The following is a 17,648-nucleotide window of genomic DNA, read 5'->3' on the forward strand; positions in this document are numbered from 1 at the left end:
GAGGCATGCAAATCGGACCCTAAACAATTCTATACTTACGCGAATAAGAAGAAAACTCTTACCTGCTGCATTGGACCACTATACAACGATGAAGGTAAACATACGGATGATGAAAATGAGATGGCCTCAAGCCTTAATTTTTTTGCATCCGTCTTCATAGACAAGGATTGCTCAGTGTATCCACCAGAGTATAAAATGTCCCAAAACGTCTTAAATCGACTCATAATTACCGAAAGTGATGTCGCACAAGTAATTGATAAGCTCAAAATAAATAAAGCCCCGGCACCTGACCAAATTTCTCCTAGAATTCTGCGAGAAGTCAAAAATCAAATCGGTATACCCTTGTTCATCCTTTTCAACAAATCTTTAACACTTGGTAAAGTCCCATCAGATTGGAAATGTGCTAACGTAACACCAATATTCAAGAAATGGGCAACTACAGACCGATTAACCAGACTTCCATTGTGTGCAAACTGCTACAGACCATCATTAGCGACAGTGTAGTGAAATTTCTAGAAGAAAATAAAATTATGAAAGATTCACAACATGGCTTCCGTAGCAAATGCTCATCTTTAACTAATCTCCTCGACTTCTTTCATGACGTCTTTAGCAAATACGAGGAATGTAGATCTGTTGATATCATTTATCTATTTTTTCAGAAGGCTCTGCGCCGTTACTCGGGCTTTTTTTTTCTTTTTTTCTCTTACACCTAACAACCTAACCATTAATGTTTCTAAACCGGATATTGAGTAATAGGTGTCTCGTCAGGAGTTCCTCCCAATATTTCTTAAACCAAGATTTATATGGACCATATACTAGTGTAGCAATCTGACTAAGTTGAACCACGAGCTACTTTGACATTCTACGGAAACTTGTCTGCTAAGCGCATTGACACGTCACAAATCACGTGACCAGCGGGAACATTTCCTTAATGCGCTTTCTGCCTATTTTATGAACGAAACGAACAATAAATGAAGACCAATTGTCAATTTAAACAGCAACCGTGTTTTACTTGCAGATTTAACATTACTTGCTAGTGTCAGACAGCACAGCCTATATCTGAAATTGCCTGCAAAATCCGTCTGAATAGATCGATTTCTTCGCAGTTTCACCGGGTTCCTGCAGTGTGAACATTTTGACGAGTCATATTATTACCAACGGGTACTGTATCTTAGGTGAGCGTTATCCTGTATTATTATAGCAAGATTATCCCTTTCAAATATGACTAAAGAGGTATGGTTAAGTCACCACTTCAGGTTCTTTGAAGACAGAAAACGAAGTGAGAACACGTACACATTTTTCATCTATGCCATCCAGTAATCGTACATAGTGGAACTAATCCCAAGTATTTATCTCCACAGTTATCATGTCTACACGTCATAGTTCAAGAAATATGGCTGTCAAACGACTTGTTTAAAACATGGGTGGCTAGAGTTGGAGACAACAGAAAGTTTTAGTGTCTACTGTGTCACAAATATTTGACAGCAAAAATTAGTTGCCTCAAACGTCATTGTAAATAAAAGAAAACTGCGGAAATATTACGTCAGTGCCAGCTACGGGAAAGTAGCAGAACTGCTTGTCGGCTCATTCATTGCCTGGAAAGCCAACATGGGATGGCACCCAGCAAAATTTGCACACATCGTATTTTTTATCATGTTCGTATCTCAAATGCGATAAAAATAAAGTTTAGCGAAATGTAGCGAAACGACTGAACAATGTAGCGAAACGACCGAAACAATGTAGCGAAATGGCCGAACAATGTAGCGAAATGTAGCGAAACGACCGAACAATGTAGCCAAATGTAGCGAAACGACTGAACAATGTAGCGAAACGACCGAAAGAATGTAGCGAAACGACCGAAAGAATGTAGCGAAACGACCGAAAGAATGAAGCGAAACTACCGAAAGAATGTAGCGAAATGGCTGATAGCGAACTGGCCATGTAGTGAAATGACCGAACAATGTAACGAAACACCCAAAGGACACGAAAAGAAACTCAAAAAAGATAATTACAGAAGAGATCTGAAAAAAAAAAAATAGCTTCCCACACAGAGTGATAGATACTTGGAACAAATTAGACAAAGAAACAGTGTGTGCAAACACTATTCAAGATCTTATGAAAAAACTTGATGCTGAAAGATACAAAGACGGGTTACCACGAGCATAGCTCCCTTCCCGTATAATACAACTAGGTACAACTAGGTACCGCACCATTGAGTCAGGTACTTTATAAACCTACACACATTGTATTTTTTTTATCATATTCGTATCTTAAATGCGAAAAAAAAACAGTGTAGCGAAATGTAACGAAACGACCAAACAATGCTGAGGGGCTACCTCCCTTACGTAGCAAAACCCCTCCTACCGTCAGCCCCGGGGCCTGGTGCTCCCCATTACCCACAAATCCAGGAGACTTGTAACTGGATTCCTGGAACCCAACTCTTGACAGGGGGTGAATGCATCCAGAATATTGGGTATCCAGTTCCAAACTGGAAGACAAGCCAAGGCCATCTACAAACCAAAAGATGGAGGGAACAACGAAATAGTCTGAAGAAATAGGCCAGACTACAATTTGTTGTGCCACCAGCCGAGAAGCAAGGTCATCAAAACAGAACTTGTCAGTGCCCCGGCGATATCGCCTCCTTGGCCCCCAACGGCGTCAACGGGTTAGGGGTGATGAGAGGAGGGGGACGGTTTTGACAAAGCGATGGTGGGGGGGATGCAAAGCTATCGGGTGCGGGGGACACGGTAGGGATATGGGAGGGTGGGCAGAGGGAAACTAGACGGGTGTCAAACTAGATGGGGGTGGGGGGATGGTCGAGACTAGGGGAGGAAGCCAGTGCAAATTCCCAGGACAGGAACAGGGGAGGGGGGTACAATATTTGGGTTATGGATAGGAATAAACTGCAAAACATTATGAATAAATATGGAGATAACAAAAACGATGAGGGATACACCAAGTCGTGTCGAAAATCAAGAGTTAAATTCTAATCAAAAAGTGTTGGGGGGGGGGGGCGGTTAGAGGTCGTGTAGTACCTATCCCGATGGTTACACACTGGTGAAAGGCTATTGTTCAATTTGCAGCACTCTTCTTCTTTTTACTTGACAGCCTCACACTAACGTAGAAGTTTCTTGAATGCATTGAAGTGAGCCATATAACTCAAGTGTACACCCTTACCTATGTGCTGATGCTCACGCAAAGTTATTATACTACAAGGAATTAAAAGGCAATGCGCTTGAACTTACAAATGTTACCTGCGATTTATTCAACTTCATCTCGAACATGGGCAATAACTGTAAATGCGTGCATACGTTCAAGGTAGGAGTTGATACTACTGCTACTGGTCGGAGCGATAGGGGGGGGGGGAAGGGGCAGTAGATCACGAGGCGACGGAGGGCAGTGGGGTCACGAAACTTTGGTGGGTGGGGGGGATTGAAGCAATGGTGAAGGATGAATTAACCAAGGAGGGGGGAAAAGTTACTGGGTGTGGGGGACACGGGGGGGGGCGGAAACTAGAGAGTTGGGGGGGATGGGAAGAGACCAGATTTGGGGAGTAAGCCACTTAATTTCCGGGTCAGGAGCACGGGTGGGGGGTAGATTCTTTAGGTTATGGGCATTAATAAATTGCAAAACAGTGCAAATTATGGAAATCCCCCCCTCAAAAAAGAAATAAATAAATAAAATAAAATAAAAGCAAGTCATGTTGAAAATTAGATTAATTCTCGCTCAGTGTTGAGAAAGGGAGTGGGAGTCTTTTAGAGACTAGCTTCTCAATGGTTACACTGGTGTAAGGCTATTGTTCAATTTGCACTCTTTTGCACAAACATTAATTCTCATGGCAGCCTCGTATTAACGAGGAAATTTAGTTAACGTATTTCCTTAAAGGCTCGCATAGACGATCTCGCTTTGCCCGACAGGCACTCTGGCAAATTAGGCGGGAAAATGATTGGATTGCCCGTGTCCGTATTTCACCCACATCAGACCATGCCTGTCGCCTGGGGTTGTGCTGTCAACCACCGCTAGTTGACGAGTCCCCGTACGCGATTCTTGTTAATCACTACTCATGTATACGACACACGGACTTTGCATGGTAGATGGACAATGATCGATCGTGCGTACAGGCTTTTATGACCATTGAAGCGAGCAATTGAGCAAGAGTCCTTGCCTACGTGCTGATCCACACACCAAGTTGTAATATCAGCAGTAATGAGAAAACTAGTCTGAACTTAAATGTTACCTGCGAACAAACTTTGCCACGATTATACAAGGTAAACATCTGATAAGGGCAATAAATGCCAAGTTTATACGTTCGAGGTACGGGTGGATACTACACCGGTCAAGGAGCTGGGTTGAGGGTGGGGGGCGCTAGAGCACAAGACGATGAGGTCACGGGGCATTGCTGGAGATGAAGTAAAAATGGAGATGAAGTATTCTGTCGTGATTATTTTCAGTCACTCACCAATGGAAGTCTAACCTCAAGGTTGATGAACAGAGTGCAAGGTCGATAGCAGAGTCTGTGTTGAGTTGAATATCAGGTCTTGTAGAGGACCCATCATTTATTTCGTATTCATTCTAAGATTTTCTAGTTTCCTTACTTGTAATGTAAAATCACTACAGCATTACAGCATGATTCATGAATGAATCCATGGCGTATACATGAGCTACATAGCTGAGCTAATCTAGAATAAACTTCTTTCTCTGTGGCTTTAAAGAGATTAATTTGCCAACTTCCCCGGGTTATTTTCCTCGTTTCACGCTTTTTAGAATTAAACCTACTTCTATTTCTGGAACACTACTAATGTCTATCAATGAATATACTGACTCAACCACAGTATTTGACGGATAAAGTGCTTGGTAAGATTCTCTTTCTCTTTTTACCATTCTGTCTCTGTATTTAGTAATCTCTCCATTTCTATCTTTAAAGACATCACTTGCTGCTGCAGTGTCATTTATAGTATTGTATTTCTTTACTTTTCATAGATATAGTTTTGTGTAGAAGTACTTTGTATATTGTTTTCTACATATTTCGTATATTAGCATTTTGTATATTTATTTGCATCTTATATGTTGATATTTTTATGTATTGATATTTGCATTTTGATTGTCATTCGTTTGTGAGTGGTTCTTCAAACCTAATTCGAACCACCACGTCAGCATAGGTACCCAGCTTACATAAGAATGATGGAAATTATAAAGAGACCATAAGGCCTACACTAGGTAGTTCCATATCCATTACCACCTGTCATCCCCATCCATTAAGTTGTCTAACCGTTCCTCAAAACAGCCGATAGTTTCAGTGCTCACTACATGGTTAGTAGTCTATTCCATTCGTTGACCCCTCCATTAGTGAACCATTACTTGCCTATTTCCTTATTTAATCTAAATTTCTCCAATTTAAATCCATGACTGCGAGTCCTGCCATATTGTTCTAATATGATGACCGTGTTTGTGTCACCCTTGTTAAAGCCTTTAATCCACTTGAACACCTACATTAGATCACATCACACTTTGAGTCTTTCCAGATAGTTTAAGTTAAGGTGTCTAAGCCTCTCCTCGTAAGGTAAATTTCTGAGCCCATTCCTTACTATCACTTCACACTGCTAATACTTCACTATTTGAAATAATTGTCAACCATTGTTCATTATCGCAGTTCATTCTCAGTGTGTCTTATAAATACGATGTTTTTGGTTAGTTTATCACATTTTGTTTATGATCATATCTTTCTTCTACAGGTTTTTATTTTGACCACTGGTACTTGTAATTCATATAATAAAACACATATTTGTGTTTAATAACACATTGTAAATTTACATTGCCACTCTAAGGAGTCTTTGCTCGATTTGATTAATATTTTAACCTTCCGAATAGCTTCTTCAATATAATCCATCTCTCTCTCTCTCATCTCTGCTTTTACCGATAAAGTTGTTCATTTCACCTCGTTTTCGTTCTTTCTCATTCAAATCTGCATAGTCCTTCATCTTATTCGGTCAATTGTACCCTTGGAATATTTGCTTTCTCTGACTTTTTTCTGTCTTTCTCTTAGACCTGAAATTTAATTTAATTGTTCGATCAACTATTACGTGGTCACTACCCATAATTTTTTTCATTTAAAACCATTGTTTATTTTTATTTATTTATTATAGGTTTATTCAACAATATTAAATACAATTAGACATACATATATACATTTTTTTTTTACAAAATTGGTAGTTGAAAAGGGAGAGCGAGAAGCAAAGCTTATGGGGAGTTGCTCTCCCTTAAGGAAAAAATAATTTTCATTTATTTATTTTTGTTACATGGTAGTATGGTACATACACATCTACACACATATATACACGATTGTAGGACAACTCGTCCACGGACACCCCGCACACGGACAACCCGTCCACAAAACCGCAAAGCAGGACAACCCGTCCACAGACACCACCATGGGTGGTCAACTCGTCCACGGACAAGATTTCAAAAAACTTTTAGACAATTATTTTATTACCTTTTTTTTAATGATATTTCATGTTATTTCATTAAAATTTGCTTTAGATGATACATTCTGGTAAGTAATAGATGTGTTTATAAATGTTATGGACATGCTTATTTTAACACCCTAGAATAGCTCCAACTATGATAAAAAAGAAATAATCACACCTGTATTCTGTATATATAAATATGTAAATAAAGTTTAATTGTTCTGCAAATTATGTTTATTATTCTTAAAAAAAAAAAGTCATTGGACGAGATGTCCATATTCCCGTGGACGAGCCGTCCCACCTGTTGATATTATTTCCTAATACATATTTTGTTTTCTCTTTGTTGTTGTATTAAGATTAATTCAAGTTATTTACTCAGTACACGATTTTGCCAATATTTTTTTCTAGTTTTTCATATTGCTCTCCAAAAAATTAACTGACCCTCGCTTCGTTTGTTTCTCTAACCTATTCCAAGCTCTCCATTACACTATTCACCTTTCATGTTCTTCCTCCTTTTAGCAATGAAGTCATCTATTACCAATGTGTAATTACATTTTCTTGGTCCATTAGCCGACTTCAGTCGTTAGAGGACTCTTTTTCATCGTCTGAGCTCTGTAAAGTTTGTGTGTAATCCTTAGTTATTATTTGAATGACCTTTTACCCACATCACAATCTCAGTCCATGATGATGACTACTCCATTGGACCTTTCCTTCCCATTGCCTCTATAGTAGGACAAATGAAAACTGTGTTGAAGCTGTGCCACCTTTTCTTCCTTTCCTCGAACTTCATTCACTCCCACTGTGAACCCCCTACACACATGCACACACACACGCATGCACACACGCACGCACACACACACACACACACACTTTCAACGAACGGACGGCTTGAAGAACGTTCTGAAGAAAAGTGCAGATTGTGGATACCAACGCAAAGAGAAGTGCCTTTTTGTGTTTGCAGGGGGGGGGGAAATTGCTCGTGAGGCAGTAGGTAAGTAGGAAAAGAGGAGAAGGGGAGGGATTGCTGGGGAAATGGAAGGAAATGAGGATGTGGAGGACTTGGCCCAGGCAGACGGGCGTAAGGTCAACATGAAACGACCACCGGACGACGAAATGGCAAATAAAAATGTAAAGATTAGAAGTATAGAGAGGAGAAATACAGTAGAAAGTGACGAGAATATGTTCCAGGGATTTAAAGAGGGTGGGGGGGACACAACCCCCCCCCGACTGATAAGACTAGAGGAGAGAGTTGATAAGGTGATCGAGGACTTGGAACGTAAGTTAGGTAAGGTAGACTCCATCTTCCAGAGAATTGAAAGATTGGAACAACTAGAGAAGGCTAACAGAAACTTAACTGAAGAAGTAGAGGACCTAAAAAGACAGTTAGGAAATGTAAAGGAGGAGAATGAGAAATTGAAGAAGAATAGTAATGAAAACAGTGAGAAAATAGCTACAGAAGCTAAAAATTGGAGAATAACTCAAGAAGGGAATAAGGTTTCATTCACTGACATAGTCAAACAGCAATTGAAAGAACATAATGAAGACTCAGTTATTAAAGTGATGAGACAAAAGGAGAATATAGTAAGAGAATTAGCTGACAAAAAGAAATGTATAATTATATTAGGAATGGAAGAGAAACATAACCCAGATAGAACCGCAAGAATCAAGGAGGAAAATGAAAGGGTAAGCAGTTTATTAAAATTAGTCCAGGAAGATGAACCAGAAATTATAAAGGAAATTGAGGAAAAATTCAGACTCGGAAAATATAGTACAGATAAGACCAGACCAATTAAGATTAAATTCAGGTCACAAACAACGGCAGAGAAAATTCTATCCAAGACAGGGAAACTAGCAACAAATGATCAATATAAAAAGGTATGGATAAAAAGAGAAATGAATAAGGAGGAAAGAGAGGCAGAAAAGCAGAAAAGAATTGAAGCTAAGGCAAAAAACGAGAACAGAACGGAGTCAGAGAAAGAGAGATTCTATTGGAGAGTAGTGAACATGAAAATAAAGCAGTTCGACATACTAAAGAAAAACATAAGGGAAACAGAGAACACAATGGAAGTGGCAGAAAACTAAGAGTGTCTTACACAAATATAGATGGATTGATAACAGGATTGAATGAACTGAATGATTATTTGAAAGAAAAAGAACCGGACATAATGGGAATTGTAGAAACAAAATTAAAAGGCCCACTACCACCCAACAGTGTAGGACATGATACATACAATTATTGGATTAGAAACAGAGAGAAAAAACAAGGGGGTGGAGTTATGTTCCTGACAAAGAAGGATATAAACGTGAAAGGTGTCATATATGGAAAGAATACAGTAGAGATGATTATGATAGAAGTGGAAGACCGAGATAAGAAGAGCAGAAAATTTGTGATCAATTATGTGCCTCCGAAAACAGCCTCATGGGAGGAGAGTGAACATAAAAGTATGTTAGAGGACACAAAGATAGCATTAACTAAAATAATGGAAGACGGAGGAAGAATAGTTATGATGGGCGACTTTAATTGCAAAGAAATCTGCTGGGAAGAAATGACAGTAAAGAGTGGTGATGACTCATGGGGAAATGCTCTACTTGAGATGATTACTGACCATTCAATGACACAATGGATACAAGAGAACACTAGGTATAGAAATGAAGAAGAACCATCGAGGCTAGACTTAATAATTACATCTGAACCTAGAATAGTGGACAAGATTGAATATAAAACACCAATAGGTAAAAGTGACCACATATTGATTGAACTGGAACTTAATGAAGAAAAATATATGAAAAGAAATGAACAATATAGAAAAGGAAGAATGATGTATGAAAAAACAAACTTTGATAAAATAAGAGAATTCTTCCAACAAGAAAACTGGGAAGAAATATACAAAGAAGAAACATCAGTGGAAGAGAAATGGAATATTTTGACAAAAATTTACAAAGAAGGAGTGGAAAAGTATGTCCCAAGACAAAAACAAGAAAAAGAATATGTAAAATGCTGGTACAACAAAAGTTGTAGGGAGTTAAAAGACAAAAGAGACAAAGCCTGGACCGGATGGAAAAAAGACAGAAGACCTGAAAAATGGAAAATATATACTGGTTATAGAAATGAATATGTACAAAAGTGCAGAGAGGAAAAAAGAAAATATGAAAAAGATGTTATAGAAAAGTGTAAAGATCAACCAAAACTATTCTACAGATTTGTAAACAATAAACTGAAAAACAAACAAGACTTGGAGAAATTAAGACAAGGAGGAGTTGAATACACTGAGGAAATGGAAATGGCAGAAATTATGAACAAACATTTTAAATCAGTGTTTACAAGGGAAAATATACAACCTGAAGAGATTGAGTGGAAGGAAAAAGTCCCCCCTATGGAAGAAATAGAAGTAACGAAGAATGAAATATTGACACACTTGGGTAATTTTGATGTCAGAAAATCGCATGGGCCAGATGAAATAGCAAACTGGATTCTGAAAAAATGTAGGAATGAACTGGCAGACAAAATACATAGCATAATAAGCAGTTCCTTAAAAGAAGGAAAAGTTCCAGAAGATTGGAAAAAAGCAAATATAGTACCTATATATAAAGGAGGAAATAAAGAAGAACCTACCAACTATAGACCAGTCTCTCTAACAAGTACAATAGCAAAAATATGTGAAAGAATTATCAAAAGTAGATGGGTAAAATACTTGGAAAAAAACAACGTACTAAATCCAAGGCAATTTGGATTCAGACAAGGACGATCATGCGTCACCAATTTAATATGTTTCTATTCAAGACTAATAGATATAATACAAGAAAGAGATGGATGGGCTGATTGTGCATTTCTAGACCTAAAAAAAGCTTTTGACAAAGTACCACATAAGAAGTTGCTTAAGAAATTAGAATATGAAGGAGGAATACAAGGTAAATTGCTAAATTGGATGGAAGACTTTTTGCAAGAAAGAAAAATGAGAGTAGTGATAAGAGATCAGCACTCAAAATGGAATGAAGTAATAAGCGGTGTCCCGCAGGGAACAGTTCTGGCCCCAATAATGTTTGCTATATATATTAATGATATGGATGAAGGAATTGAAAGCTATATGAGCTTCTTTGCAGATGATGCAAAATTACTGAAAAGAGTGAAAACTGAAGAGGATTGTGAATCACTACAGAGAGATCTAAATAAAGTACAAGAATGGAGTAGGAAGTGGGAGATGGAGTTCAATACAAAAAAGTGTAGTATAATGGAATTTGGAAAAAGCAAAAACAGAATAACAGGATCATATAATTTGGGAGAAGAAGGAATAAAAAGAGTAGAAAATGAGAGGGACCTGGGAGTCATTGTTATGAATAATATGTCACCTGAGAAACATATAAATAAGATTTTTGGAGAAACTTATAATTTAATAAGAACAATCAAAGTGGCATTTACATACCTGGATGAAGAAATGGTGAGGAAAATCCTAATCACCCTGATAAGACCAAGATTGGAATATGCAGCAACGATATGGTCACCAAGTACAAAAAAATGTATAAAAAAACTTGAAAGAATACAAAGAGCAATTACTAAACTGGCACCAACACTCTCAAAACTATCATATGAAGAGAGACTACAAAAACTTAAACTACAGACACTAGAGCAAAGAAGAGAGAGAGGAGATTTGATAGCTATTTACAGAATCATGAAAGGCATAGAAATTACTGATAGAGAGAATCTGATAAAATGGGATGACAGAAATACAAGAGGACACGGAAAGAAAATAAAAAAAGACAACTATAGAAGAGATTTGAAAAAGAACAGCTTTCCTCACAGAGCAATAGACAGTTGGAACAAGTTAGATGAGAAAGTGGTGTGTGCAAAAACAATACATGAATTTAAAAATAGTTTAGATAAAATGAGATATGAAGACGGGACCTCACGAGCATAGCTCCCCTTCCCGTAAAATACAACTAGGTAAATACAACTAGGTAAATACACATTATATATATATATGTATATATATATTGAGGAATGGACTTTATCTCACCACCCTGCCACTCATATATATATATATATATATATATATATATATATATATATATATGTATATGTGTGTGTGCGTGTGTATAGACACACATATTAGATACACACACACACAATGGGAGACTTCAACTGCAAAGAAATTTGTTGGGACAACATGACAGTACGAGGAGATCACGTGTGGGGCAATGTACTGCTAGACATGACCATGGAGTACACAATGACCCAGTGGGTCAGTGAAAACACAAGGTACAGAAACAATGAAGAGCCATCAAAACTAGATTTAATATTTACAACGGATCCTGAAATAGTGGACAAAGTCCACTACAAGACACCAATTGGAAAGAGTGACCATGTACTCATCGAAACTGTACTAAAGGAAGAAATAGAGATGAAGAGGAACGAAAAGCATAGGAAAGGAAGATTGATGTACAACAAAACAGACTTTGCAAAACTAAAGACGTTCTTCCAGAATGCAAACTGGGAAAAATTCTATATGGAGGAGACAACAGTGGAAGAGAAATGGAACATACTGTTGGCTAATTACAATGAAGGGGTAAACAAGCATGTACCAAGACAAAAGCGAGAGAGTACATTAAATGTTGGTTCAACAAAAGATGCAGTGAGGCAAAAGACAGAAGGGACAAAGCTTGGAAAAGGTAGAGAAAAGACAAAAAACAAAGTAAATGGCAAATTTATATAAACTATAGATATGAGTATGTTAATGTGAGAAGAGAGGAGAAAAGGAACCATGAGATGGATATTATAGATAAATGCAAAGATCAGCCCAAGCTATTCTACCGGTATGTAAATGGTAAACTTAAAACCAAACAGGAACTAGTGAAACTACGCCAAGGAAATATAGAATACACAGAAGAATTAGAGATTGCCGAAATCATGAACAACCACTTTAAATCTGTCTTCAACTGAGAGAAAATACAAAATTGGGACGTAGATAATAACAAACATTCTCCCCACGAGTGAATTTATAACATCACAAAAAGAAATATCAGAACATCTATCAAAACTGGACGTCAGAAAATCACATGGCCCGGATGGAATTGCAAATTGGATTCTAAAAGAATGCAGAGAAGAGCTAACGGACAAAATACACATCATAATAAATAGCTCACCGAAGGAAGGAAAGATACCTAATGACTGGAAAAATGCTAACATTGTACCAATATATAAAGGAGGAAACAAGGAAGAACCCACCAACTATAGACCAGTATCACTAACAAGCACTATAGCCAAAATTTGTGAGAAAATCATCAAGAATAGATGGGTAAAACACCTGGAAGATAACAACATATTAAACCCAAGACAATTCGGGTTCAGACAAGGTAGATCATGCACCACAAACTTGATATGCTTCTACTCAAGAGTAATAGACATAGTGCAAGAAAGAAATGGATGGGCTGATTGTGCATTCATAGACATGCAAAAAGCATTTGACAAAGTACCACACAGAAAACTACTAAAAAAACTGGAACACATAGGAGGAATACAAGGGAACCTACTAAAAAAAACTGGAACACATAGGAGGAATACAAGGGAACCTACTAAAATGGATGGAAGACTTCCTGACTGGAAGAAAGATGAGAGTAGTACTCAGAGAAAAATATTCAGATTGGAAAGAGGTGATCAGTGGAGTACCGCAAGGATCTGTACTGGCTCCAATAATGTTTGCTATCTATATGAATGATATGGACGAGGGCGTGAACTGTTACATGAGCTTCTTTGCTGATGACGCCAAACTGTTAAGGAAAGTAGAAACTGATAAGGACTGTGAAGCATTGCAAGAAGATCTGAATAGGGTATGGAACTGGAGTCAGAAGTGGGAAGTGGATTTTAATACTAAGAAGTGTAGCATAATGGAGTTTGGAAAAAGCAAAAACAGAATACATACATACATACATATACCAAGGCTTTTTCCCCCTTCCAAGGGAGGTAGCCAAAAAGGGAAAGGCATAAAAACACTCCCACCCATTTCATCCCTAAATACACTCCACACCCCTCCCACCCTTCCTCTCATCTGAGCACCTCCTGGATGACGGGTCATCCCTGCACCCTGCCCACCGCCCTGGGTCAGAAGCAGTGTCGCAAGACACAGTACATCCACAGCGAGGCCGCTTCATTTGATCGGCGACCCCCCCCTCTCCGTCCCCCTTTGCATATAAGGCGAGGACGGGGAGAAATCCCTTCGGGCTGCGTCAAAATTTACTCACACATACTGCCCCACCCCCCACTTCCCCGCCCATTCCTCCTCATGCAGTCACAACATCATCCATATACAACCATTCTCCACTCACCTCTGTCTTCCGTCCTCTCCCTTCCTTCCTCAACAGACATTCCCCTCGTCCCCAAAGCCCCCTTCACCCCATCCATCCACCTCATCCTAGGACGTCCCCTCATGTTCACTCCCTCCACATCTGCCTTCCAATTATACAATTGGAACCAAGGAAGTAAAGAAAGTAGGATCCGAAAAAGACTTGGGAGTTATTATCACAAAGGACTTGTCCTATGATACACAGATTAACAAAATTGTCGGGGAGACTTACAACTTGCTAAGATCAATAAAAGTGGCTTTTGCTTACCTGGACGAAGACATGATAAAAAAAAATTTGGTTACATTGATAAGGCCTAGACTAGAGTATGCGGCGACATTGTGGTCCCCCAGTACCAAAAAGAACATAAAGAAAATAGAAAGAATCCAAAGAGCAGCTACAAAAATGGCACCTGCACATGCAAACCTATCATACAAGGAGAGATTGGCTAAACTGGAGCTACCGACACTGGAGGAAAGAAGAGTGAGAGGAGACCTACTGACCATCTACAGAATCATGAAAGGCACAGAGATACTTGATAGAGAAGAATTACTAAACTGGGACAAGAGAAACACAAGAGGACATGGAAGGAAATTAAGAAAACATAGCTATAAAAGAGAACTGAAGAAAAACAGTTTTCCACATAGTTTTAGACACTTGGAACAAACTGGATAATGAAATAGTAAGCGCAAAAACCATTCACGAGTTTAAAAGCAAACTAGACACTGAGAGATACAATGGCGGGCCAACACGAGCATAGCTCACCTTCCCGCAAAATACAACTAGGTAAATACACATACACACACACATACATATATTATACTGTATATATACAAGCACCTGGCTTACGCCAGCCTTGGCTTTGCTCGCTTTGCTTTTGTGTTACACGGGCAGTTCTAATCTTTAATTGTTGGTCTCTGTCATGATAAAAGTATAGGTCCAAATACGAATTATCATTTCTCCGCTCCGGCGCCCCCTGGAAACGGTGAAGATTGAATTATTTTCTGAGCATCCAACGCGGACAACCTATGATATATCCAACCCTGAATCTTGTAAGACATCACTGAGTCTGCTGCATTTTCCAACTTTTTGGAAGTCGAGAAAGACGTAAATAAGAACATATTATTCAACCCCACTAAATCAATGAAAAAACGTTTAGAGAGCGGCGACTTTCCCTTGTACAGATCTTTGAGTACCTTATCCTTTATCTCGGTTGGTACAGTGAGTGGCGTCTGCCCCTGGTTACTACATATTGTCTGGAGCTCATTTTTCCACAGCAGCGCATTGCATAAACTTTCTGCCCCCCCCCCCAAAGCCCCTATATCATTTAGTTTCACTTCCTTGTCTGCTTCGCGCAACGATCCCTTCACATTCTCATGCACACGCCCACGCGGATTACTTTCCTCAGCTGTCTTCTTTTTGGCGATTACTGTATGTTGGTTCCTCATGGTTTTCCTGCTCTGTGTAGTCCTTTGGTGAACACTCCGACCCACCCATCCGATTCTTCTGTTGGGAGATGTATTCAGATTCATTATTTTTCATTTTTTCTAACATTGTTTTCCGCAGCTTATTATCCACTTCATTCTTTTCCGCTTGTAACCGTTTTTTCTCTTTTTGGATCTTTTTCAGGTCTCTTCTCAACTCCACTTTCCTTTGCTCCCTCTTCTTTTATTGCTGGCACATCACATTCTTCATACCAAACACGTTTTTTCGGACGTTTCTTTTAAATGTCTTGAACCTATGCTCTAAATAGTACAACTGGTATTGCCTGTGTCCTCTTCCACCATTACCACAAAATTTTTTGTAGCCTGCGTAATAGTGCTTCTTGAAATTTTCTACAACCTCGGAAGAAATAGCCCCGCTATATGGTTTCAGGTCGTCTATTGTACTATCACTGTACTCGTATGTTGGTGAATTGCCTAACATCTCGTTGAAACTAAGGACTATACTTTGGAATTGTTGTATAGATTGCTCCGCGACACATGTCATAGATTGCCTAATTTTACACTTTTCGTAATATTCGGGGTGAATTTCTTATGCTCTTCTGTTAACTGTGCTCTGAAAACTTTGTCAATAGTGGATTTGTCAATCTTTTTTTGTTCTGTCACCCAAGCCCAGAAATGTCGCTGTCGCCTTTTCATGGCGGCTTCACTATCGCGGGGTTCTTTAACCTTTTCACTGTAAAAAGAAGGAAATTTTTCACGGTGCTCTTTCCGTAACAAACCTTTTAAAGACGCTGACATATTGATCTCCATCTTACCGATTTTCTTTTCATCCGCAACCTACTTCCAATAATGCATGTTACGTCTTTTCAACCGAGCTGCTACGGGCAGAGGCATTGTGTCCAACGTCCAACCTTGACCACGATTGGGGTACAACCGCAAATGAAAAATCCTTTATACCGGGCACGTCCACACAAACTTGAATCGTCATCTGGGCACGGTTTCGTAAGCGTTTATTTTTAATAGTTAGATATATATATATACATATATATATATATATATATACAAAGGATTACAAAGGCGGAGCATGCCAACAGGAGACCTTTTGATCCATATCTAGGTCGGATGCGAAAAAAAAAATCATATCAATAATAAAATAATAGATAAAAACTATAATAATGTACATAACAAATAAAATACATAGATTAAACAAACAGGTAAATAGTAAATAATAATAAATTGACATATAACTAATAATAAATGAAAATCAGACAGACAAATGATAACAAAACAAAAACAAATATAATATAAATTATAATCATTACAGCATCTTACTTAGGTATTTATCTAAATGATTCTTAAAGCTTCGAACTGAACTACAGTGCACTACCTGTGCAGGAAGTTTATTCCATTCATTAACTACACGGTTGGCAAAGTTGTTTCTACCTACTTCCAAATTGAATCTATTTCCGGACAGTTTGAGACCATTGTTTCTTGTCTGATTCTCATTCAATGTAAAAATTTGATCACTTTTGATGTTGTCAATTCCCTTTAAAATCTTAAAGACCTGTATCAAGTCACCTCTGAGTCTACGCTTTTTTAGGGAAAACAGATTCATGTGTTTTAGTCGATTTTCGTATGATTTATTTTTGATATTTGGAATCAGTTTTGTGGCTCGCCGTTGTACTTTTTCCAGTCTGTCAATGTCTTTAATGAGATTCGGTGACCATACGGAAACAGCATATTCCAAATGTGGACGAACTAACGATTTATATAGCTTGTTAATGAGTGATGGACTTTTGAAATCAAAAGATCGCGCAATCAGTCCCAGAATCTTATTTGCTTTCTCAAAGGCTGAAATAAACTGCTTGGATGATTTGAGGTCGTTACTGATAATTACGCCGAGATCTTTTTCACTATCCACTTTTGTTAACGAATTTCCAAATAACTTGTAATCGTACTTACTGTTATTTTTACCTATGTGAATTACCTTGCATTTACTTGTGTTAAATTTCATTAGCCACTTTTTAGACCATTGCTGTAATTGATCTAAATCTTCTTGAATATCTAATTGGTTTGTGTGTTTTAGTCCATGGTCTATATCATCTATATATACTATGAATAGAAGTGGCCCAAGAACAGAACCCTGAGGAACTCCACTTGTAACATTTTTCCATTCAGAAGTTTTTCCATTTAAAACAACTCTCTGTTTTCGACCATTCAATCAATTACTAGTCCAACCTAATAGGCTACCACTTATTCCGTGTAAAGCTAATTTAGTAAGTAGTCTTTCATGTGGGACGGTATCAAAAGCTTTTGCAAAGTCTAGATATATTAAGTCTATATTGTTTCTTTTGTCATAATTCGAGATAACTGTGTTGTAGAATTCGAGTAAGTTAGTCACGCAAGA

The sequence above is a fragment of the Oratosquilla oratoria genome, unplaced genomic scaffold (genome assembly GCF_046742065.1).
Source record: "Oratosquilla oratoria isolate Oo_2021 unplaced genomic scaffold, ASM4674206v1 SCAFFOLD80, whole genome shotgun sequence".
Lineage (NCBI taxonomy): Eukaryota > Metazoa > Arthropoda > Malacostraca > Stomatopoda > Squillidae > Oratosquilla > Oratosquilla oratoria.